This window comes from Crinia signifera, chromosome 7 (assembly GCF_055691185.1).
Source record: "Crinia signifera chromosome 7, ASM5569118v1, whole genome shotgun sequence".
In the NCBI taxonomy this organism is placed as follows: Eukaryota; Metazoa; Chordata; class Amphibia; order Anura; family Myobatrachidae; genus Crinia; species Crinia signifera.
In genome coordinates this window covers 140,626,056-140,652,886 of record NC_139223.1, presented here as the reverse complement: position 1 = coordinate 140,652,886, position 26,831 = coordinate 140,626,056, and the positions used below count along the sequence as shown (strand labels likewise).

The 26,831-nt window shown below is 39.9% G+C and overlaps 1 protein-coding gene and 3 pseudogenes across 1 annotated transcript in view; 3 read left to right on the top strand and 1 right to left on the bottom strand.

Moving 5' to 3' along the window:
- Positions 1–26,831, top strand: part of THSD7B (thrombospondin type 1 domain containing 7B) — a 443,716-nt gene that overhangs the window by 144,539 nt on the left and 272,346 nt on the right. The gene's annotated exons all lie outside the window — the stretch shown is intronic.
- On the bottom strand, positions 4,250–4,368 carry LOC146025113 (5S ribosomal RNA; annotated as a pseudogene).
- LOC146025112 (5S ribosomal RNA) lies at positions 7,928–8,046 on the top strand (annotated as a pseudogene).
- On the top strand, positions 11,353–11,471 carry LOC146025111 (5S ribosomal RNA; annotated as a pseudogene).

The window sequence follows — 26,831 nt, the reverse complement described above, 5'->3', positions numbered from 1 at the left end:
GAAACTTAGGTGACCAAGTATATGCCGGGTAAGTTAAAGTATTATATATAGACCAAATGTATATAAATAATAATAACAATAAAAAAAATATATATATATATATATATACACACACACACACACACACACACACACACACAGCAGTGTAGACCCCTGGGCATAGCAATGTATTGGGGCCCCTACCGATCCTCCAGCGGTAGGTGTGTGGGGTGCTATGAGCAAAGGCTTTGATGTCCCGTGGGTGGTAGGGGGTATTATATCAACCGCACAGATGGTGGGACAAGGGGGCATTGGGCTGAATGAAGGGGTCCTGATACATAACTTCCAGGGTGGTAGAGGATGATTAATACGCAGAGGAGGGGTGTATAGTGGAGTGGGCTTATTATTCATAATTTTCTGGTGGGAGGACAGCTTGCTTGACTGCAGATATCTCCAGTTCCTGGAACTAGATTTCTTATTTCTATTAATGGAATTAAAAACTAGAGAATCTCACCTACCAAATGGTATTGGAGACTAGGGGATTAGAGTTCAGGAGGCAGAGCAATCTGCCAACGAGTATATAAAACAACACACCAGGTGTGTGGAGCTGGAGCAGTAACCAGCTGCTGGAAGGCTGATATCTCTGGTTCTGGGAACAGTAGAGACAAGCTCCTAGTGTACATCAAAGGGGGAGAGTCCCAGCTTTTGTAATATACCCTCAGAAAAACTAAAAGTCAGACAGAACCTGAAATATCTGACTGGGAAAGCAATTAACAGGCTTGGATGGAGACCACTGCTTTGAAGTCAGATATCTCCGGTTCCCATGGGCCGATTTTTAAAATTCTTATACCATGGAAAGAGGGGACCCTTTGCTTTCAGCCTTAGACTCCTGGGGGGTTTCTGGGTACTCAGAAACCCCCCCTGCGTGCGCTACTGGTTATGGGGAACTTCTTAACCAATCCTCTATAGGAATTGTGATCTCCCTCTATCACTGTATGCTCTGTGTTAACTAATGCACTATGCTCCTTTTATAGAAGTTTCTTTCCACATGCCTAACAAAGGTCACACTAAATTCTTTGGGGGTTATTCTGGTCCCTTCACATTTACCACATCATTCGTATAGGGACCAATGGTGGGTGTATGTACAGGGTCATTTCTGCGTATGTGCATACACCAGGTGCATGCGGCCACGGCAAACAGACTGGCTATGGCCAGGGTGGTGGTGGATAGTCGCACCCATGGGCATATCCATGTAAATGCTGGGCGTTCCCATGGTAATTGGGCCGTGACGTTGGTGCCGGGGGCAGGCAGCTGACATCACTGGATGTGCACTTCCTCCCGAGGGTTCACATCATTCGATGGTCATCGACCATTGAATTATGTGGATGTTCACCTACAGGCTGCAAATGGATGTTTATGTTAAACATCCATTCACAGGCCCTGCATGCAAACACATGCTGAGACGGGGGGCATTGTTTGGTGGACACACAAGGCTGCATTTGCCTGGTGGGGTTTGGTGGATTCACAAGGTTGAAAATTCGCTGCCTTGCGAATCAACCAGAATAACCCTCTTTGTCTCAGGAGAGAATCGTTGCTAGTATAGTAGGTGCAGTTGTTGTTTTATTTTGCTGATTTAAAAGCACAATTACAGGCATAAGATATTCAGGTTTCAGTCTTAAATTATAACTGATTGCCAGAGAGTCTTCCTGACATTTATCATTAATTATGCTGAGCTAATCTAAGAACTATTTTGCCCTTTTACTTAGATTACCCAGATGAATAAAATAATCAAAAGCAACTGCATACATTACTTGCCTAGTTTTTACTTGCCTAGGGAAGTTAGTAGATGGCCAATGGTCACTGCAAATCACTTCATAATGATACCCACTGGGAATTACATCAGCATGCTCTATGTCCAGCCACTTGCACTAGGAAGTAGGTGGGTGATCTATTATCCAGTTGGGCTCCCATAAATTCTAAAATCTCCAGACATTGGAGAAGAGTCAGACTTGTTGATAAGCATGGCTTTGTTTCTTCCTTCATAGCTAACATAGACACCCCCACACTCTCCTCGGGTTTTGTGAGCATACATTTTGTTCTTCAGCCTTATTGTACTTTTTTTTTTTGGACAGAAAAATGTTGTTTTCCTGTACACTTTCCTAAATGTTCTTTGCCCTTGACCAGCTTTTCTAGATGTTGTAGTACTATCATGGCTGGTAGCAACTGCAGCACTAGTACTTGGTTGCTGCTCCCACTTTTCTGACAATGGTCATGTCCATAGTCACTCAGTGCTTATATTGATGTTAATGCAGTGGAGTACAGCATACACAAGTTGTACTAGAAAAACTGCCGAAATCGGTGGGGGGCACATTGTTCCTAGTTACGCAACTGGTAGGTAAGCAGTCAAAGTGAGATCTACAGTATATTGCAGTGTAAAAATAAAGCAGTCCGTATTTTCCCTGCACAGAAACAAAATAACTCACCCAAATCAAATTATCTCTACACATTTTACATCTGCCCCCTGCAGTGCACATGGTTTTGTGCATCTACGAAGGAATTTGTCAGATAGAGTGAACCAAAATAACCCCTATGTCCTTAAAAAAAGGTGACTTCTGTATACTGAAAAGTGAAACACTGTATGACAAAGTTTTTACTGTTCCATGATTTGTGAAATGTAAATGTATAAAACAAGTTGTTAATATAAAAGCTATTTGCATAAGGGTATATATATATATATATATATATATATATATATATATATATATATATATATATATATATATATATATATATATATATATGAAAAAAATGTATAAAGATAACGGCGACTAATTACTGGGCTGGGTATATAATGATAAAATATTTATTAAGATAACAATATAAGACAAAAAAAGGGGGTGGTACGTAAAAAAAGGGAAGGACAATTTTTAAGATGTAAATACACAGGAAAAAATTGGGGGAGGTAAATAAAACACAATCTTCCTAAAATCAAATAAAAAGCGTATAAAGATATAAAGGAGATTTGCTTAACTTAAAAAGGATGGAGATCAGAGGTTGCCCAACGCGTTTCGTCGATGTGACTTCATCAAGGGGTAACAGGCAACTGAGACCAGACCGGTATTTATACCTATATGTCTGTCTCATGGCTATATGACATCACTTCCTGTGATTAATTGGTGTACAGGGCTAAATGGCTAATAAACAGTTAATTTCCCTATCAATATGCTGTCAATATTATTGGCCATATATATTTAGACAATCGCTATATTAAAAATGAACAGAAAATGTGCATATACATTTAAACAAGTCCAAATGGCGTATAAAACAGTAAATCGCGGCACTTCCGCCACGTTTCCGGCATCCAGGCGTATGTACTGCGCATGTCCAAGTTTGTATACAGCTTGATTTGACCTTCTTTGCGCACTGCGCATGCGCCAAGCGTTAAACGATCAGACGGAGTCTCAGGCATTCTCAATATGTAGTGTCTGTTTCCCTGGGTGCCGGCGGCCATTTTTCAGTGGATTCTAGTAGCTTGTTAAGGACGTTCATTTTTGTACGGCGGCCATCTTAGTTGAGGCATCTTGTTAGGATTCGCAATATATAGAAGTAGACAGAGGAGGACATCGTAAATATATATAACATACTTTCATAACTGTACATTCTGCGCTTGTAAAGTATACTTAATAAGGGATGTTTCAGACGTTAATAAAGTGCTAGCGTGCTTCTGATTCATAATGTATTATAATGCGGCGGCCATCTTTGTAGAGGCATTTAATCAGAGATACACTATACTTAAAAGTATAAAAAAGGGGGGATCGTGGATATATATAATAAAATCTATATTCAGATGGTGCTGCACATATTAACGCTAATTGAACAGTAAAAACTGGGGATATTCTGATTTCTTACAATTATACGGATAATTTAGATAAGTGCTGCATATTTTGATGCAAAGGGGATGTGCTGAGTACTTATACATGAATAACAGGATTTCTCCAAGTTCATTTTAATCAAGAGGTGTAATGAAAAGTAAAGAAAAGTGATATTTAGAAAACGTGGGGACTATATAATAATATTTAGTTTACATGTGCATATATACATGTGTAGCTATAGTATATATAGGAATTGATGGTGCTTAATAGGTGAGAATAAGTTAGGAATTGATGGTGCTTAATAAGTTATGATAATGTGGGTTTAGAATAAATTAGAGTATTTGTGATAAGTTAAGAATGTTGGTAAGAATTAACATCAAGGTTGGTCGTCATTTTTGTCACTACAGCACCTAGTTTTCCCAAGGGGTCTCCCTTCTTGGTACTAGCCAGGCCCAACACTGCTTAGCTTCCAAGATCGGACGAGATTGGGCGTCCATAGTGTGGTATGACTGTAGATAAATACGATGACACTCTTTTAGATGTTTAAAAGCTTTATTTTATTTTGATAGTTTAAAAAAGAGTTTAAAAAGTTTGAAAGAGTGTACAAAAGTTGTGATAGGAGAAGTGCCAATAAAAAATGGTAGTGATACGTTTTGACCTTATAAGAATGGTGCTATTTCATAGCTGTCATTGAAACCCTGTGGATGCATGGTGTCCAGCTCGAAAATCCAGTACATTTCTCTCTGGGATAATCTTGTCGCCAAATCTCCACCTCTAGGTCCCATTTTGACCCATTCGATTGCCTTAAAGGTTAGTCCATCAGGATTAGCGTTATGGTGACTTTCAAAATGTTTGTAGATGGCGTGGCTATCTATCTTGTTCTTGATGTTCCGGTTATGTTCCTGGATCCTCAGTTTTAGCGGTCTCTTTGTCTTTCCTACATACTTCAGGTGACAGGGGCATTCCAGAAGATATATTACTGAGCTTGTATTGCAGTTGGTGAAATCTTTGATAGTGTAGTCCTTGGTGTCATTGTGATTGGTGAATTTTTTCCTGTTGGGATGAACGAATTTACATATGTTGCATTTCCCACATTTGTAGGAGCCAACACACTTGATTCCTGTGTTCATTTGCGGATTCTTTAAAAGGCTTGGTGCTAGGATGTCTTTTAAGTTTTTAGATTTCTTGAATATAACTTGGGGGTTGGGCGGTAAGATGTCCTTCAGGGTGGGATCCATCAGGAGTACGTTCCAATGTCTTTTTAGGCTCTGTTTAATCTTAGACTCGTGTTGGTTATAGGTGGTGATGAAAGATACTGTTTCCTTTCTCTCTTCTTTTTTGTTATATTCTAGTTGGTCATCTCTTTGAATGTTGTTGACTTTGGATAGTGCATTATTTAAAACTTCGGTGGGGTATTCTTTTTCTTCAAATCTTTGTTTATAAAGTTCAAGTTGGGTGGCACATTCTTCTTCCTTGTTACAATTCCTTTTAATACGATTGAACTGGGAGAACGGGATGTTCTCCTTCCATTTTCGTAAGTGATTGCTTTTAAAGTGGAGGTAGCTATTTGTGTCAACTTGCTTGATAAAGTTTTTTGTGTGCACTTTGGTACCCTCACCTACCAGTATCGATCTGGGTTTTATTAATGCTTGAGGTGAATTTGAGATTCATTTGATTATTACTGATGTATTTTAAAAAATCGGAAAACATAACTTCATCGCCTTCCCACACGATTAAAATGTCATCAATATACCTTCTGTAAAATTTGACATTGTCCTTAAAAGCATGGTCTGTGTAAATAAAACGCTTTTCCCAGTACCCCATAAAAAGATTAGCAAAACTTGGTGCAAAAATAGTGCCCATCGCTGTGCCGCAACGCTGTAGAAAGAACTGGTCTAAAAACTTAAAATAGTTGTGACTTAAAATAAACATCATGATGTCACATATAAAAGTTTTATGTTGAGGGGTGATTGTATCGTCCTCCTCCAGGAATTCCTTGCATGCTTTGATTCCGACTTCATGTTCTATGCATGTGTACAGCGACTGGACATCTATCGTGGCCCAATAAAAGGAATCCTTCCATGTAAAACTTCTAAAAAGATTTAAAACTGAGGTTGTATCTTTTAAAAATGCCGGCAGGTTCATCACGTATTTGCGTAAAAAGATATCTACATACTCTGAGAGTTTAGAGGTCAGGGAATCTATCCCTGCCACTATTGGGCGTCCAGGTGGATCGACTAAAGATTTATGAATCTTTGGCAAGAAATAAAATATAGGGGTGATGGGATTAGACCTCATAAGGTATTGGTACTCTTCTTTGGTTATTATTTTGTCCCGTAGGCCTTGTAGTAGTAGTAGTACTCTGAGTTCTTCAATGAAACCGTCTTTTGGGTCCTGTTTCAGAGTCATGTATGAGGTCTTGTCGTTCAGCAACCTATTTGCTTCACGTACATAGGCCTCCCGATCCATAATGACCAAACCTCCCCCTTTGTCTGCTTGTTTTAGGATGATGTCAGGGTTATCCTTGAGTTTTTTCAATGCTTCTCTCTCTGAGTTTGATAGGTTCTTGTGTACGATGGGTTCTGGTTCTTTGTCACAAAGGTCCTTCTTGACTAGATCATAGAATATCCCAATGTTGTTCCCTTTTGATTCTAGGGGATAGTACTTAGATACTGGTTTCAATCCTGATTTTGATTGGTTCTCATAGTTCTGGATACTGGCGTTTTCTTTCCTAGCGAAATGTCTTTTTAATGTCAATTTTCTTACAAATTTATTCAAATCTATATAAGTTTCAAATTTGTTCATTCCTCCTGTTGGGGCAAAGGATAAGCCCCTATTTAGAAGTGTGGTTTCTGCCTCACTCAGTGTGTGCTTGGAAAGGTTAAAAATTCCTTTAGGTTGTGATTTTACTGGATGATTCGTTTTTTGGGGTCTCTCCCTCCTGCCGCCCCTCTTTCCTCTTCTTCTACAAATCTTCTTTTGAGGGGGGATGCTAATTTTACATCCTCCTTGACGCTTAATCTCGTGGTTTCCCGTATCCTGGTGGCTGTGTCCGTGGATAAAAAATCATCCCCAGTAGATTTTAGTCTCTGTAATGGTGTATACCGGTTGAATGTTCTGAGTTGTGGTGTTTTTGGGGAATTATATACTTTTATTTTGTTTCTGTTTACTTGATTGGATTGTCTTTGGTAATTTCTTTGTTGGTAGGGTGCATTGGAGAATCTGCTCCAATTTTTCACCTTGCCCTGTTCATAATCATGTTTATCTCTTAGGAATTTCTTTTCCTTTGTTTTGATCACTTCTTCCTCCATCCTGTCGATTTTCAGATTCAAGACTTTTTCATTTATTTTGTAATCCTCCTTATCCTTGTATGGTTCAAGTGCGGCCTCTTTGTTTCTTATTTCTTCTTCTAATGTTGTTAAAGCTTTTTTCTTCTCATCAACTATTAGTTTCATTAGGTTGATAGAGCAGCTATGTAGGATCGCATCCCATTTACCAATGAACTCGGTATCCGTGTTGCCAAACGTTGGTTGTTTGGTCAATCTGAGGCCTCTCGGGATACGTCCGACTGCGATATATTGTTCAAGTCCTTTAATGTCCCACCATGCCTTCATTTCCTTGGCTAGTAGACATTCAATTGTCCAGAATTTGTCATCTAGATCACATGTATCTGAGGGTGCAATTGTTACCCCATTCTCGTTAAAAATCTTTTGACACCAATCTTGTCTTTTGTTGGTGCGTACGTTTGCTCCAAACATTCTTTTGGAGTGGTAATTGCACCAGGCGGCCACTCAAAGGATACCTGGAAAAAATGTCTATGTATTTTGGATGGGCGGCGCCACTTGTGCTTGTCTAAAATAAATGAGATAGCCCCAGCAATCTTCCCTTATAGTGTAGAGGGTGTCGGCCAATTCTTTAAGAAATAGTGTCGGTATAACACTTAGAAAGTATGAAAAAAATGTATAAAGATAACGGCGACTAATTACTGGGCTGGGTATATAAACTTTTTAAACTCTTTTTTAAACTATCAAAATAAAATAAAGCTTTTAAACATCTAAAAGAGTGTCATCGTATTTATCTACAGTCATACCACACTATGGACGCCCAATCTCGTCCGATCTTGGAAGCTAAGCAGTGTTGGGCCTGGCTAGTACCAAGAAGGGAGACCCCTTGGGAAAACTAGGTGCTGTAGTGACAAAAATGACGACCAACCTTGATGTTAATGTGCAATTATCACTCCAAAAGAATGTTTGGAGCAAACGTACGCACCAACAAAAGACAAGATTGGTGTCAAAAGATTTTTAACGAGAATGGGGTAACAATTGCACCCTCAGATACATGTGATCTAGATGACAAATTCTGGAAAATTGAACGTCTACTAGCCAAGGAAATGAAGGCATGGTGGGACATTAAAGGACTTGAACAATATATCGCAGTCGGACGTATCCCGAGAGGCCTCAGATTGACCAAACAACCAACGTTTGGCAACACGGATACCGAGTTCATTGGTAAATGGGATGCGATCCTACATAGCTGCTCTATCAACCTAATGAAACTAATAGTTGATGAGAAGAAAAAAGCTTTAACAACATTAGAAGAAGAAATAAGAAACAAAGAGGCCGCACTTGAACCATACAAGGATAAGGAGGATTACAAAATAAATGAAAAAGTCTTGAATCTGAAAATCGACAGGATGGAGGAAGAAGTGATCAAAACAAAGGAAAAGAAATTCCTAAGAGATAAACATGATTATGAACAGGGCAAGGTGAAAAATTGGAGCAGATTCTCCAATGCACCCTACCAACAAAGAAATTACCAAAGACAATCCAATCAAGTAAACAGAAACAAAATAAAAGTATATAATTCCCCGAAAACACCACAACTCAGAACATTCAACCGGTATACACCATTACAGAGACTAAAATCTACTGGGGATGATTTTTTATCCACGGACACAGCCACCAGGATACGGGAAACCACGAGATTAAGCGTCAAGGAGGATGTAAAATTAGCATCCCCCCTCAAAAGAAGATTTGTAAAAGAAGAGGAAAGAGGGGCGGCAGGAGGGAGAGACCCCAAAAAACAAATCATCCAGTAAAATCACAACCTAAAGGAATTTTTAACCTTTCCAAGCACACACTGAGTGAGGCAGAAACCACACTTCTAAATAGGGGCTTATCCTTTGCCCCAACAGGAGGAATGAACAAATTTGAAACTTATATAGATTTGAATAAATTTGTAAGAAAATTGACATTAAAAAGACATTTCGCCAGGAAAGAAAACGCCAGTATCCAGAACTATGAGAACCAATCAAAATCAGGATTGAAACCAGTATCTAAGTACTATCCCCTAGAATCAAAAGGGAACAACATTGGGATATTCTATGATCTAGTCAAGAAGGACCTTTGTGACAAAGAACCAGAACCCATCGTACACAAGAACCTATCAAACTCAGAGAGAGAAGCATTGAAAAAACTCAAGGATAACCCTGACATCATCCTAAAACAAGCAGACAAAGGGGGAGGTTTGGTCATTATGGATCGGGAGGCCTATGTACGTGAAGCAAATAGGTTGCTGAACGACAAGACCTCATACATGACTCTGAAACAGGACCCAAAAGACGGTTTCATTGAAGAACTCAGAGTACTACTACTACTACAAGGCCTACGGGACAAAATAATAACCAAAGAAGAGTACCAATACCTTATGAGGTCTAATCCCATCACCCCTATATTTTATTTCTTGCCAAAGATTCATAAATCTTTAGTCGATCCACCTGGACGCCCAATAGTGGCAGGGATAGATTCCCTGACCTCTAATCTCTCAGAGTATGTAGATATCTTTTTACGCAAATACGTGATGAACCTGCCGGCATTTTTAAAAGATACAACCTCAGTTTTAAATCTTTTAAGAAGTTTTACATGGAAGGATTCCTTTTATTGGGCCACGATAGATGTCCAGTCGCTGTACACATGCATAGAACATGAAGTCGGAATCAAAGCATGCAAGGAATTCCTGGAGGAGGACGATACAATCACCCCTCAACATAAAACTTTTATATGTGACATCATGATGTTTATTTTAAGTCACAACTATTTTAAGTTTTTAGACCAGTTCTTTCTACAGCGTTGCGGCACAGCGATGGGCACTATTTTTGCACCAAGTTTTGCTAATCTTTTTATGGGGTACTGGGAAAAGCGTTTTATTTACACAGACCATGCTTTTAAGGACAATGTCAAATTTTACAGAAGGTATATTGATGACATTTTAATCGTGTGGGAAGGCGATGAAGTTATGTTTTCCGATTTTTTAAAATACATCAGTAATAATCAAATGAATCTCAAATTCACCTCAAGCATTAATAAAACCCAGATCGAATTTCTAGACCTGATACTGGTAGGTGAGGGTACCAAAGTGCACACAAAAAACTTTATCAAGCAAGTTGACACAAATAGCTACCTCCACTTTAAAAGCAATCACTTACGAAAATGGAAGGAGAACATCCCGTTCTCCCAGTTCAATCGTATTAAAAGGAATTGTAACAAGGAAGAAGAATGTGCCACCCAACTTGAACTTTATAAACAAAGATTTGAAGAAAAAGAATACCCCACCGAAGTTTTAAATAATGCACTATCCAAAGTCAACAACATTCAAAGAGATGACCTACTAGAATATAACAAAAAAGAAGAGAGAAAGGAAACAGTATCTTTCATCACCACCTATAACCAACACGAGTCTAAGATTAAACAGAGCCTAAAAAGACATTGGAACGTACTCCTGATGGATCCCACCCTGAAGGACATCTTACCGCCCAACCCCCAAGTTATATTCAAGAAATCTAAAAACTTGAAAGACATCCTAGCACCAAGCCTTTTAAAGAATCCGCAAATGAACACAGGAATCAAGTGTGTTGGCTCCTACAAATGTGGGAAATGCAACATATGTAAATTCGTTCATCCCAACAGGAAAAAATTCACCAATCACAATGACACCAAGGACTACACTATCAAAGATTTCACCAACTGCAATACAAGCTCAGTAATATATCTTCTGGAATGCCCCTGTCACCTGAAGTATGTAGGAAAGACAAAGAGACCGCTAAAACTGAGGATCCAGGAACATAACCGGAACATCAAGAACAAGATAGATAGCCACGCCATCTACAAACATTTTGAAAGTCACCATAACGCTAATCCTGATGGACTAACCTTTAAGGCAATCGAATGGGTCAAAATGGGACCTAGAGGTGGAGATTTGGCGACAAGATTATCCCAGAGAGAAATGTACTGGATTTTCGAGCTGGACACCATGCATCCACAGGGTTTCAATGACAGCTATGAAATAGCACCATTCTTATAAGGTCAAAACGTATCACTACCATTTTTTATTGGCACTTCTCCTATCACAACTTTTGTACACTCTTTCAAACTTTTTAAACTCTTTTTTAAACTATCAAAATAAAATAAAGCTTTTAAACATCTAAAAGAGTGTCATCGTATTTATCTACAGTCATACCACACTATGGACGCCCAATCTCGTCCGATCTTGGAAGCTAAGCAGTGTTGGGCCTGGCTAGTACCAAGAAGGGAGACCCCTTGGGAAAACTAGGTGCTGTAGTGACAAAAATGACGACCAACCTTGATGTTAATTCTTACCAACATTCTTAACTTATCACAAATACTCTAATTTATTCTAAACCCACATTATCATAACTTATTAAGCACCATCAATTCCTAACTTATTCTCACCTATTAAGCACCATCAATTCCTATATATACTATAGCTACACATGTATATATGCACATGTAAACTAAATATTATTATATAGTCCCCACGTTTTCTAAATATCACTTTTCTTTACTTTTCATTACACCTCTTGATTAAAATGAACTTGGAGAAATCCTGTTATTCATGTATAAGTACTCAGCACATCCCCTTTGCATCAAAATATGCAGCACTTATCTAAATTATCCGTATAATTGTAAGAAATCAGAATATCCCCAGTTTTTACTGTTCAATTAGCGTTAATATGTGCAGCACCATCTGAATATAGATTTTATTATATATATCCACGATCCCCCCTTTTTTATACTTTTAAGTATAGTGTATCTCTGATTAAATGCCTCTACAAAGATGGCCGCCGCATTATAATACATTATGAATCAGAAGCACGCTAGCACTTTATTAACGTCTGAAACATCCCTTATTAAGTATACTTTACAAGCGCAGAATGTACAGTTATGAAAGTATGTTATATATATTTACGATGTCCTCCTCTGTCTACTTCTAAATATTGCGAATCCTAACAAGATGCCTCAACTAAGATGGCCGCCGTACAAAAATGAACGTCCTTAACAAGCTACTAGAATCCACTGAAAAATGGCCGCCGGCACCCAGGGAAACAGACACTACATATTGAGAATGCCTGAGACTCCGTCTGATCGTTTAACGCTTGGCGCATGCGCAGTGCGCAAAGAAGGTCAAATCAAGCTGTATACAAACTTGGACATGCGCAGTACATACGCCTGGATGCCGGAAACGTGGCGGAAGTGCCGCGATTTACTGTTTTATACGCCATTTGGACTTGTTTAAATGTATATGCACATTTTCTGTTCATTTTTAATATAGCGATTGTCTAAATATATATGGCCAATAATATTGACAGCATATTGATAGGGAAATTAACTGTTTATTAGCCATTTAGCCCTGTACACCAATTAATCACAGGAAGTGATGTCATATAGCCATGAGACAGACATATAGGTATAAATACCGGTCTGGTCTCAGTTGCCTGTTACCCCTTGATGAAGTCACATCGACGAAACGCGTTGGGCAACCTCTGATCTCCATCCTTTTTAAGTTAAGCAAATCTCCTTTATATCTTTATACGCTTTTTATTTGATTTTAGGAAGATTATGTTTTATTTACCTCCCCCAATTTTTTCCTGTGTATTTACATCTTAAAAATTGTCCTTCCCTTTTTTTACGTACCACCCCCTTTTTTTGTCTTATATTGTTATCTTAATAAATATTTTATCATTATATACCCAGCCCAGTAATTAGTCGCCGTTATCTTTATACATTTTTTTCATACTTTCTAAGTGTTATACCGACACTATTTCTTAAAGAATTGGCCGACACCCTCTACACTATAAGGGAAGATTGCTGGGGCTATCTCATTTATTTTAGACAAGCACAAGTGGCGCCGCCCATCCAAAATACATATATATATATATATATATATATATATATATATATATATATATATAACTGTTTTATAAAAAAAACGGGTGTTGGCTGAATACATTTTTCTGGCCCAAAATGTTCAGTTACTGTATTGGCATTGAGATTTAGATTTAGGTCGGGGTGTGTCTAGACCAACATTTAAAATCTGTCTTATATTTGTGAGCTACATGAAAACGCAGTCAGTATTTACCTTGCACAGAAAAAATAATAAATGTACTGGCTTCCCTTGCATGGCACGTTGTTTGGTGCAGGCACAAAGTTACTTGTTTTTTTATGATTTTGCTTAAAAGCATTAATCAGGCCCTTTACACTGTAGTAGGGGAAAATTTTAAATGTGGCAAGAGATTTACTGTAGATGTGAGATATATGAAATATATATGTTTAGCTGAGAAGCATGCCCTAAGTGGATAATGTACTTGGCTTTGCACTTAGTATTAGTGCTGTTATATATTTTGAGGTCAAACCCGATGAGAAGAGGCATCTTGCAAATGCCACTGCTTTGTAAATACAAGTTGAGTATCCCTTGTCCAAATATCCGTTATACAAATTATTTAGAAAACTACAGTCTCCAAAATGTACTTACATTTTTTGCTAAAAACCTACTGCCTATGGGATGCAGTCAAAATCCCGACAGTAAAAATCCCGACAGGGTCAAAATCCTTAATGGGTCAAAATACTGACAAGGACAAAATCCCGACATGGACAAAATCCCGACATTTAAAATCCTGATAGGGTCAATATCCCGACATATAGAATGTACAAGTGAAACAGTCTACATGCCTTTCGGTCGACAGGTGTGAGGTCAACATGGGTTTTTTCACTGTTTTTTGAACCGACATGTGCTGACAGGTGGTATTTCATGCCCTACCATCCACTACGGCGTGGTGGGAGAATAAAAAAGTGCCCGAAGCATCGCGAGCGAAGCGAGGGGCTGCGGTTCACTTGCAATTGTGTCCATGTCGACTGTGTCGACATTCGGGTAAAAAAACAGTGAAAAAACCCATGTCGACCTTGCACCTGTCGACCGAAAGGCATGTAGACTGTTTCACCTGTACATTCTATATGGATTTTGACCCTGTCGGGATTCTAAAAGTCTGGATTTTGACCCTGTTGGGATTTTAAATGTCGGGATTTTGTCCATGTCGTTATTTTGACCCATTCGGGATTTTGACCCTGTCGGGATTTTGACCGTCGGGATTTCATACCGAATCCCTGCCTACATCTGTAACTGGCACTACTGGGGAAATAACATGTAACTGGCACTAAATATGTGCAAGGACATGATTGCTTGGCATTCAAATTAAGTTTCTGAGATTGTACACAAACTTTGTTTCATGTTTTAAAACCTTGTTTCATGCACAAATAAGATATATTTGTGTGTATTTCATGTGGTTGGTGTTCTTATACAACATAAATGCAAGATACCTCAAGATACCTCATTCAAATATAAAAATGTGAAGCCGAGAGAAGGAAGATAGAGATGGCTGGGGAAGGAGGAAGGTAGTGAGAACTCTGGGAAAGGATGGTGAGGCAAGCCACAGGGCGAATTGGTTACGTGCTGGATAGGTACGCCACGTGGGACATGCCATGTGTTTTGTATGTGAGATCACCTTATCTTAAAAATGTCTCATATAAGATATAACATTATTTCTTAAATGTCTTATTTTTTATTTCTGTGTATAGATATGTGTTAAGGTTTTCACTAAGTACAATTGTGTATAAATTCACTGTATTCCATCTTGGCATTTCATTTCTTTCTTGTTTTAGTCATCTTTTTTAGTCATTTTTACTCTGGGACTTTTTTCTTGACTTTTTTAATATTTGGACCATTTCCCATCTGTATTTAAGCATGCTACAAACTCTTTTCATTCAATATGGTAATCATGTGCTAACTACCACTCTAATGAATGAAAGATAATGAACAATTAATTATCCACTAATGGATTCTTACCATGTTAGAACTTGGTTGACGAAAATAGACTCCGTCTTTCTCGAGTCTCTTAAATTCCCCACTTGATCTTCAGAGCATTAAAGTGAAGTCTCTGTACACAATCAGTTTTAATGATGAAGTCCTGAAATCATTATCACATATCTGTGCACTGTGAGCTACTCATTGTTACCAAAATGATTCCTGTTCACTTGCAAACTGAATTCTCTTACCCAGTATTGATCAGAAAAGAGATGAGAACACTGTTTGATCAATCAAAATTGAATTGCTCTGCAGACTCTCGCATTATATTAGGAAGGAAAGTAGGTGTGATGCTCTTATTGTGGGTTAAATGGCATGATGCATTCATGTGAAAAAGAACTACAGACTCTTAACCAATAGTTGTATAGTAATTAATAGGGCACCACAAAATGTTGCCTCTGTCCAGCGTCCAGTGGAGCTGTGTCCTCAATTACAGGTGGTGCGGCACCAATTATTTGGATCCCCACTTGAGATTGAAGTGATGTACTGTAACTGAGTGGTATTGTATTGTTTGCAAATTTGCACCTGCAAAAAGCATGAATGCAATTTTATGTTTGATTGTTTTGTAAAGCAGGGAATACTATTTTGCATGCAGTATAGTACTAGAAAGTTTTATGGCCCCATCCAACTCTAAATCTGTCAACCCCTATAAATCATAAAAATATGTGTTTTCCAAGATGCAAAATTGTGAATGGATTTACTCCCAAGAGCAATATCTTACTGGGGCATGAAGAGCTTACTGGGGGAATGCAGTGGTAGGAGCCAATGCTTAGGGGTGTGGCCAGACACCACAGAAGTTTGGTGTTTGGTCAACTGTTAGAGAGTGCATGGTCCACCATTGTATTGTACAGTATAATGTTACACACACACGCACACACACACAGACACGCGCATACACACACTGAAACCTGATCCCTAGTGGGTGAGTGAGGCCCACCAGGGGTTTCTCCTGTACCCCTGTGGGCCAGTCAATCCCTGCTTAAGGATGATACAATTCACTTAGAATTAGGGACATATTTGCATGAAAGTATTAAGGAGGTGAACCCTAAACACAGCAGGGCGAGAGAGTTAAAATACCCAGGGGGAGATATATCAAACTTTCTATAATGGAAAAGTGGAGAAGTTGACATAGCAAAAAAATTAGATTCTACCTATTATTTTATAGAACTATATAAATGACAGCTGTAAGCTGTTGCAATGGAAAACGTCAGAAGGTTTGACATATCTCCCCCTCAGAGAGCAAGAAACACATTTTAGTGACCCAGTGTCATAACTCTGTTGGAAAATTCTATGTTCTCTGTACAGAGCTGTGTAATAGTATTGGTGCTGTAAAATAACCCCTTCTCCCTCATGTATCTTCTGTACTATAAACCAGATGTTCCTAACTTTTTTTTGGAATCACTGCACCCTTTAGTATCAGAATTTTTTTCATGGCACCCCTAGGATAAAACGTTTTTTTTTTTTTTTCTGATAAATGTTGAGCAAAAAAAATTAAATTAAGTAAACTGTGTGTTCATTATGGTCAGATATGAGGTTTTGTACAGAGTTATTTCTGATTGTCCACATATCTGATTGGTATTCACCAGCATTGGTTTTGCCTACCATATTGACCAAAAATTATTTAATTTGATCCTAAACCCCCAATCCGAGTCAACACTGCAAGAGCCTCGTGGCACCACTGGGTGCACAGGCACACAGTTTGGTAACCGTTGCTATAACATAAACAATGTCACGTGTAATAAAAAGTAGTTAGGTAACAAAGGGTTAAAAAACCTTAATCAGGCCAACAAAGCATAGATTGGTACTTTTATTTCTATACGATCTCTCAAAAAGCATTTTATGTATAGTTACTAATTACATTCCATGTTCCATAATTACATTCCATGTTTATCAAGGACCCTGAATCGACCCCACAACGTGTTCACACTCCTCACACTGCCCACTCACCTCTTACCCCTGGCATACAGTATGTCTAACCCAGTGGTTCCCAACCCTGGTCCTCAAGTACTCCCCAACAGTGCACGTTTTCCAGGTCACCCAGCACTCATTATTCAGACACATTTTAAAAGATCCACAGGTGGAGCTAATTATGTCACTTGTGATTCTGTGTGGAGACCTGGAAAACCTGCACTGTTGGGGGTACTTGAGGACCAAGGTTTGGAACCACTGGTCTAACCCATCCACCAGAGCCATGGAGTTGAATGAAGACTAATGCGATGCAGAAAATTTCAGCTCTATCAGGAAACCACCATACTTGGCCAATTATCTGCCTTCTGTTATAGTCTGTCTTCTCGCTATAGCTCTTTCCACCCCCACTTAACATTGCCCTCTAACAGATTCCTTATGTCTCACATTGTTCTTCCTTGTAGACTGCAGGCTTTCATGGAAAGGGTCCATTATACCTATTGACCCAAATCTTCATTACAATGTACCAAAAATTTGGGGGGATTCTTCCTGTGGGTGAACTGTAACTGCATCAACTGTATACAATTGTGTACTTTTCTGGAGAGTTTTTTTTTTAGAGCTTGACACTGGCTTAGCCCAACACATGTAATACAACAATCGAGCAGCTATAGTGATTGCAAGGGGTGTCTTTGCTATGAAGCCCAGATGTTTAGGGTGGTCCCAAACCCAGCTCATATAGCTCAAGTTGTCTACCAAGTTACTCAAGTTCCTGAAATTGTCTGGTAAAAAACTGGGTCCGAATTACTGCCAGGGTCTGAAAACTGGAATGATCATTGGCGATCTTTATCTCTCCTCAGTAAACTCCAAATTGATATGATCCAATAAGCAAGTGAGCCCAGCACTGTTGTTGAGTAGGCTTCTCCTTGTTTACTCTATTGGTTAAGCTGGGGAGAGGAAATTGAGCTCTTAATGTCCAGTAAGTGATAAACTGCACAAATTAAATCAATCTTCAATCAAAAAGGTATCCCTTTCAGTAGGAAATGCTTGCTTAATGCCCCCTGTGTGGCATAATATGAACCAGAGACACTGTGTGGCATAATGTGCAATGGTAGCTCTATAATGTGGAAAATTGTGAACTGAGGGAGGTAGGGAATACAATGTGGTATAAAATAACTGATGGCACTGTGTGATAGAATGTCAAGTAGGGCACTTCTGTAAGGCATACATTAACTGGGGCACTCTTATGGGGCATTAAAAAACTAAGGCAATTGTACTGTTTGAAGCATACAATAAAATATGGCACTATTGTGAAGGGCAAAATTAATGGCCAAAGTAGAGAGGTATCTTCCTTAGAAGACATCTATGCGGCCCACAAAGTTCTGGCTATGTCCCTGAATCCACCTTTACCCTAGTTAGGATTCATCAGTGAAGTATAGGTTCTACTGCTCAGCCTGTACACATTACCACTCTGTAAAAGTAAGACGAATGATGGAGATCTTTAAACTTCATGGTGTGTGTATGTATGTGTGGAGAGGGGGGTATTCATTTTCCGGCAAAGGGTTTGAATTGCAGTGGCCGCAGGGTTTAAATTGGAGATGAGTGGGTGGATTTACTTGCTGCCAAATTATCCCAATTTCTGATTTTTCCAATAGGCTATTGGCTGTCACGTGTTTTGTATAGCCAATACGATCCCACTTTGAGATCAAAGTAAAACTAATTAAAACCGAACTCTCTCATCTATAGTTTAAATGCTGACAAAAGCATCTCACCTCACAACCTTTACATGGCAGGTAATTGTGAGGAAAATGTTTTTTTTTTTTTACAGTTGATTGCAAAGCACATTGTTTTAGCGAATGGACAAAACCATGTGCACTGCAGATGTCGCAAATGTAACATGTGCAGAGAGAGTTAGATTTGGGTGAGTTATTTTGTCTCTGTGCAGGGTAAATACTGACTGATTTATTTTTACACTGCAAGATTGATTTCAGTTTCAAATCTAACCCCCCTCTGGATATGTTACATTTGCCCTACCTGTAGTGCAACATGGTTTTGTCCATTTGACAAAAATGTGCTTTGAGAGAATGTCTGAACAACCCCCCAAAATGTAACCATTTCCAGGATTACACAGAAGTCTGTTCTCCTGTGAAAGGAGTAGTAACTATACATAACATTTTGTAAATGTTGTAAATCATTAAAGAATTAAAATAAAGAAATGTATAAAACATCTAATTAAATATCATCCGTACTGCACACTTTCTCCACAGCATTCTGACCGCTGTTTTTGTTTAAAGCTCAGCTACTTTCTGTTATATTTTCTCAATAACTTTCTTTGAGCACTTCTGGCAATTCTCTTATCTACCACACATTACATAAAAGACACAAAAGTCATTTGATTCTTTTCAGTCCTTCTATCTTTGAAGAAATCTTGAAATATAATGGCTTTTTTCCTACATAATATATAAACCCATAGGAAGAGAGTGAATGTTTGAGAACCTTTTCATGTGGGGTGAGTTCCAGCTTGTAGGCATTATTCAGATTTACTCCAGCATTTCACAGATGCTCACGTTTCATTTGGGAGTTACTGTACATCGATCTTGTTGCGTGTAATAGGAAAGGCAAACTGAGTGTATTCTCAGTGTAATCACCTTCTTGTAAACTGTAAGCTCCTGAGACTAGTAAACCACAATGTTTAGTACCGTTAAAGACTGTCTGTCACCATGAATTAAGAGTGTTATACTACAGAAAAACAGTAACGCCAAGCTGTCCAAGAACTTCTTGTTTCTGACTATAGTAATGTGTTTAGCAGAACTGTATGCAAATGAGGCAGAAGAGACGATTTCCGAAAGAGATAATAGAAAAGGCAAAGTAGTCTTGTAACTTTGAAGAAGAAGGAAAAGGTCATTGGAAATTTCGATTTTGGTTTCGCCAGACTATATGCTCCCATCAATACACTTTTATTTACTTTCTATAATCCTTGCACTGTATTTTCTATAAGTTGTAAGCTACATGGACCCAGTGACATCACATAAATAAACTATATTGTCCCAACTTACTAGTCAAATATTGCCAAAATATTGCAATAAATCCCCCCCCCCCCCCCCCCATATGCAGGAAAACCTTCTGGCCAGGACAGCATTTCCGTGATACAGCTGTATCAGTGATGTGTAGTCCCAAAAAACGGTTGGCACTCATGGCCACCAGTAAGAGTGGGCAAGTCTTCCAGAGCCAGCTAACAACCACCCACATCCATCAATTACCAGTAATCTTGGCAATGAGTACAAGGGGAGTGGCTATGATGATTACTATCATAACATACACCGGACCGCCCCCTTTCTCATGACATTTCACCGTGTTGAGCTAGGCCCTCTCTCAGGGGGAGTAGCCATGAAGTTGGAAAGTATTGGGCCCCAATAGCATCATATTGAATGGGTCCTTGTCTTATTGAATCTTGAGAGACAGAAATACAATACCAATAGACAACAGCCAAGAAAAACAATATGAACCATAAATCACTTAGGCCCTTATTCTGGTTGGTGCGGATATTCCCGCTTGCGTACGGGCCGCCGATGTTTATCTTCTGCGCATGTGCAGAGGTCACTCTGCGCATGTGCAGGCGATTTCGCCGCAAGGATTCTCTATACGCCGCACAGGGGGCGTAGAGGGGCGTGAGGGGCTACTTATTCTCATTACCCTATGCATACGCCCCGCGTTTCATGGGCGTTCCCATGCAAACGCGGGGCGTATGCATGGTAATGAGGCCGTGACGCGTGGGTACAGGGCGGGCATCTGACATCGCCGGATGTCAGCTGCCCGCCCCCATACAAGATTTCACACGGACAAGTGTCCGTGTGGTCTTGTGTTGCGGGACCTGGTGGAGCGTGCGGCCCTGCATTCGATGTTCGGCGACCATCGAATGCAGGGGCTGCTCCCACCATGAAGGAGGCGTATCCCCGTCCAATTTCATGCGGATCGCCACATATCCGCGTACGGACGGCCGTGGCGATCTGTATGGAAGGCGGGGATTCGCCTGCACGGTCGGAGCCGCATATGCGGCTCCGGCCGCACCAACCAGAATAAGGGCCTTAGTTATCTCAATTCAATATTTTTTTCACAAAATGAGGCACAGTGGAGCATCATCTTTATTGTCAACGTCTTCTCTCCACTATTAGATTGAACCTAATCAAGATAAAGAACTGAGGGGCAGATTTATTAATCTTGGAGAAGAGATAAACTGGAGATAAAGCGGAGAAAAGGTAAAAGGAGATAACACACCAGCCAATCAGCTGTGTTTATAAAAGACAGTTGGGAGTTGATTGGCTGTGCTTTATCTCCTTTTACCTTTTCTCCGCTTTATCTCCAGTTTATCTCTTCTCCAAGATTAATAAATCTGCCGCTGAGGCACAAAACTTAGAGTACTAATGTTTGATACATTGTGCATGTGCAGGTAGGATGGGTCCTGTGTCAACGGATGCACTACAGCGGCAGACGTCAAGAGATTAATAGTCTGCAGCAGTGAGAGGAGCCATCAGAGGGGAGAGATCCTTTTAAGCAGGGAGGAGGAGCTATAGGGACAATGGAATGATGCTACTGTCAGAGAGAGGTGGCGCTGCTACAGATTTCAGCCAGCCAGGGAGGGTAATGCTGCATACACACTATGCAATCAAAGCTGGTAATTATATTGTTAATAAGTTCCTTTGAACTCCCTGTAGCTAAGAAAAGAACAATATCATTAATACACACTGAGCAATTCCAATAACAACAAAAATGATAAAAAGTGTTTGCTTTACCGCTGACATGTTGTTTTATCGTTCATACACACTAAACAATATGCACTTATTCATAAATGACATAGGCAAACCGGGACTGTATGCACAGAAGAGATAGGAGGTAGATAAGGACCCATGGAAGCATGCATTGTTATCATTTGTACACACAACGATAATCATGATAAGATCGTTAACAATATAGTTATTGTGCATATTGCCTGCCTTTATCGCATAGTGTGTACAGAGTATAAGTGTGTGTGTGGTGTAGTGTGCAGTGAGTGTGGTGTGCAGTGTTGGTGTATGTAATGTATGTTTGTGTGGTGTGTGTGTGTCGCAGTGTCAGCAGTAGGGAGGCAGTGTGCAGGGGTAGCTGATGAGGGAGTGAGTTGTGATAGGGGCAATGTGAGCAGTAAAGGGTAAGGGGGGTATGTGGGCAATGAGTTATGATTGGATAGTGAGCTGGAGGGGAAGGGGGTATGGGACCTACATCAACATATTAGAAATTAAGTATCGGGTCCATTTAGTATAAAATTAATAAAGGAGATACCCTGGATATCCCCTGCTTACCCTTGAGTTCCTATTTGGCCCAGCATCCCCAGTATGGGGACCTACTGTAAGTTCATGAAGTAGGAAATTACTAACATCTTCCGATCACGGCTGTTCCAGGACCTCTGAGCTGTGATAAGGAATGACAGGGACTGTTGTCTCCACACCGTAGCAATGCTGACTCGCTCCTGTGTTTTATTATCCACTGCTGCTACTCATAGCTAGTTGGATACTAATGTAGTACTGCCAAGTGGCAGATTTCGGCAGTGATTAATGTATACAGTCTTAAAGGTCATAGCTGAGTACTGTATATTCAAGCACATAGCAAGAGGAATGCTGATTTTCCGAGCAGTGGAAAACGCAGGATTTTTAGAGGGGGGTTTCTAAATATAATCCAAAATGTCCCACTTTGCAGTACATTGGAGTAAGTACAGGAATCTAGAGGAGCGGTAACAGCCATAAAAAATTGGTCTTTTTATACACTGGATACTGTATGGAATACAGTATTAATATTTAACAGTACAGATGGTCTATAGTATGGGCTGTTTAAAACAATTAAATAAGATACTGTAATGGTCAGAACATTTTTAAACATTTCATAATATATTAATACACAAACATAATCGAACCAGTACTGCACTTTCTAAGCTCACAATCTCCCACTACACAGTAAGGCTCCTGTCTATTCCTCCTGGCAGCTGCTCTCTGGTCCATTGGAATGTTTGAGGTCTCAGATCCACACATACATGTGGTAGAAGAAGCTGGTACACTGGGCATGTGCAGCTGCTCCTATCTGTCCCTTACACTGCATGATGTGGTGGCAGATCTATTGATTATATTATATGCCAGTGCTATTGTTGTCATCATTTAAGGCACTTGTCAAGAGGAGGGGGGTTTCCAGGCAACCAGAACCCCCGCCCCCTGCGTTTGCCTGTGACGAGGGCTATATAAACAAAGGGGATGTGAGGGTGCATTTCTGCATGCACAATGCGGATAAATAGGTTGTATTGGGCCTCTAGAGATGTTGGTTCTACCATGACCAGGAAGCTGAAATTGAAAGAGTTTTGTAGTTACAGTACCTTTTTTATATTGATCAGGAACCCACTGCTGGGAAGACTTTGTTCTACCTAGCATTATAAATACAGAAGTAGTATGCTTTATATTTATGTATAGTGCAGCAATTACACTTTATGCCGCTAAAGAGCTCTCTTGGGCTGATTTATAAGAGCTCTTCCCTCAGCATACATCCAAATTAAATGTGAGAACCTTCGACAAAAAGAAATTGCTCTGAGGCCATGATTCAAAAGGATAAAAGAAATCAATTCTCATTTCATTAAAAAAGAAAGTTTAGATTCGCAATTGCCTCCTGTCTAATACTAAAAGCATTGATTTCACTAGTTTATATTGTAAACACATTTCATGCAACAATACAAGTTGTCTTCTATCTGTCTTCCCTATGTGATTGTATACTTAATGTGTTGCTGTCTGTAAAGATCAGTGCTTGGAAGACTGGCATGATCACAATCTCAGGATTACTTGTGTAGAGCTATTCGTAGAACAATGGGGGCTGAAGAAGGTTTGGTAATGTCTCTGTGGTTGGCCATGCTTCTATTTCTGATGACTTACATTGGCTTCTTGGCTTCCCATCTGTACAGAGAGGCTGCCAACAATTGTCATCTGACTATATTGGAACCATGGGGCACAGCTGACACATGGCGATATAGCATTTATCAATCATATACTTTCCCATCAGTCCCATTCAGTATTTGCTCGACAGCTTAGCTGTTGAAGAGGATTGGCATTCGTTTGTGGACAGACTGCATCAAAATAACATCTTGTAAGGAGCTTATGTATCAAGGTGTGTTAATGGTCCTCAATATTACAGCCCACAATAAATTACCATCTTTATATATTGTGTATTGTTGTAAGAACCCTTTAATTTACTTAACGCTAAATTAATTGGTGACAACAGCAAGCTAAATAAAACACACCAAACAAAATAAGCTAAAATGTATATAAAAAAATAAAAACAGAATTTTGCCTGGTCAGAGGAACAGAACTAAATTTTGATGCTTTATCTGTGAAAAGCTGAGTAGCCATGAGTAACCATGGGTGGATTAAATCCCCAAAATTCCTATTTCACACTCTGATAAGTAAGCTTCTAAGACAGAATGACAATTTCTGCAATAGCAAGAACATGGCACATGTCGGTCCTGAAGTCTGGTACTGTACTCCTGTAACCTAGTCTAACAGGTAATGGTTATATTGAGCCTAATCAATATGACCAGTCCTAGAACTCTCCTATGGAGTCCCATCTGTGGGTTTATTTTGGGCTCTACAGTTCCTTGAATGTCACATACTGGATCAGGGTGTCAAAAAATCACCATGGCATATCCATCGTCAGACTATCGTCTTTAAAGAGGTTTATGGAACAGATGAAGTGTAGCTCTTACTGTGATCACTTGCTGGCAGGCTCTGTATGGGCTCTTCTAAATAAATGTTCACTTTAGTTTTCCAAGGGGAACACATTGCAAACTGTTGGGTAGATGGTGCTCATGTGCATGATCCCATTTCCTTGGTTAGATTCGATAGTGTATACAAGCACTTGTTGATTCCAGTCACGTTAAGTAAGTATGTAAGTGTGATTGGCTGCAATCTAATCTTGCAATATTTAAATGTAAAATCCTCAACTGACTCGTTGGTTCAACACTCTTCATATAAAACTATACAGTATCTGTTTCTGTAGTCCTGATCTTTACCATGTGTACTATGTGTGCAGACAGTGTTTTTAAATAACATTAATTACACACAGCACTTGGTGTTAGCAAAACAGTGCTTTTAAACAGATGGGTATCCTGCTTTAACAGCCAAGAGCAGATGGCATTATTAGGTTGTAATAGAAAAAGTTAGAGCGAAAAATTGTTTGAAGAATGTTTTTAATTTCCTGAATAAAACAAACATGAAGTGCAATTACTGGGCAGTAGCTGAATATAATGACTCCTACAGAGAATACACTCACCTTGTGTACCCAATGCTTACATGAGCGATAGGGACAACAAGTATATGGGCAGGATACATCTGTCTATCTATAGAGATGGATAGATATTTAGATATATTAACAGTTAGATAGATGTTTTTGATTTTTTGTTTGCTCCTGACTCGTGCCCAAAATGCTGAAACTCAATGTCACATATCTTCCAACATGACACATAACATTATATAGAGTTGCAGTGGTGGGGATGCAGCGCAGCCCATAATTCAAATAGTGAAACCAAACCAACTGCCAGTGAGACCTGCCTGGTGATGTTTGGCAGTTTTTATGGTGGCAGTTGGTGAACTGTCCAATTTGAATTCTGTGCTCTGCTGCAGCCCCAGCTCTGCAACTGCCACTGGCAAGCAAGTTCCGGATTAGAGCATTTACCTAGATGAATCTGTCATGTTGGGGGTATGCTATTAAGATTTGGGAAGTCTATATAGTCCATTAGTATAACATCAGTCAGGAACAGAACAGAGCATTTTTGGGCCCCAAGGCAATATTTGACTAGGGTCCAGCAATTCCACCCTAGCCTCCGTACTCATGCTGTTCTCTAAAAAGATCAGATCATTTGTGTTTTCTGTAGCAAAAATTTTTATATTCCCCCATGATTCCTAATGTACTGAAGATCCCTCTGTTGACTTTTCCCTGGATGTTGTGTATAAAAATTAATAGGAATCAGCCTATTAAAAACAAATCATTGTCAACCAATTACAGCCACCTTTATGGTTGATGGCTATGACAGTAACTATGACGTTACAACCAGGGCCGCCACTAGTAATTTTGGGGCCCGGGACTGACCTTCAGTCCGGGCCCCCCGCTCCGCTCCCGCTCCGCAAACCTGCTACACTCCGCAACCCCCCCGCTCCGCTGCTGCAACCCCCCCGCACCCGCGCACCCCCTTCCCAGGAACTCACCGCAGCTGACTGCTCGGTGAACACACAACACAGGCACAGTGCAGCCTGCAGAGTGCCGAGCCCCTCTGTGTCCTTGGCTCGGCGCTCTGCAGGCTGAACTGTGTATAGTGCATGCCTGGCTGAGGGGCCGCCTCAGCCAGGGTGGGGGAGGCGGTGTGCAGGGGTGGGGGGTGTCACTGTGGGCAGCTGCCCAGGCTCTTCCAGAGGCTGGGGCCTGGGACAGCTGTACCCACAGCACCCCCCTGTTGGCGGCCCTGGTTACAACTATAGGTAGTGTCAATGAAGTAAACTGAGTGAGAAACTGTATGGAGCTTTACTGCTCCTGCATAGGACTTTCACTGACAAGGTAGACCTCAATGCTAAGGAGACTGTTTTTGTTTGCATGGAATATTCTATGGACGCCAATCTAGGCTCTTCCAAGCTCTAGATGACATGAACATACACCATACACATTATCTTAAAAAAGTGTGCTGCTATTGTTTAACCCGTTTTATTACAGTCTCTTCTTTAGCCACCCCTAACATACTAACATGTTATGGGTAGGGTTACCACCCATCCAGGATTACTCCGGTCAGTCTGGTAATTAGACCTGGTGTCC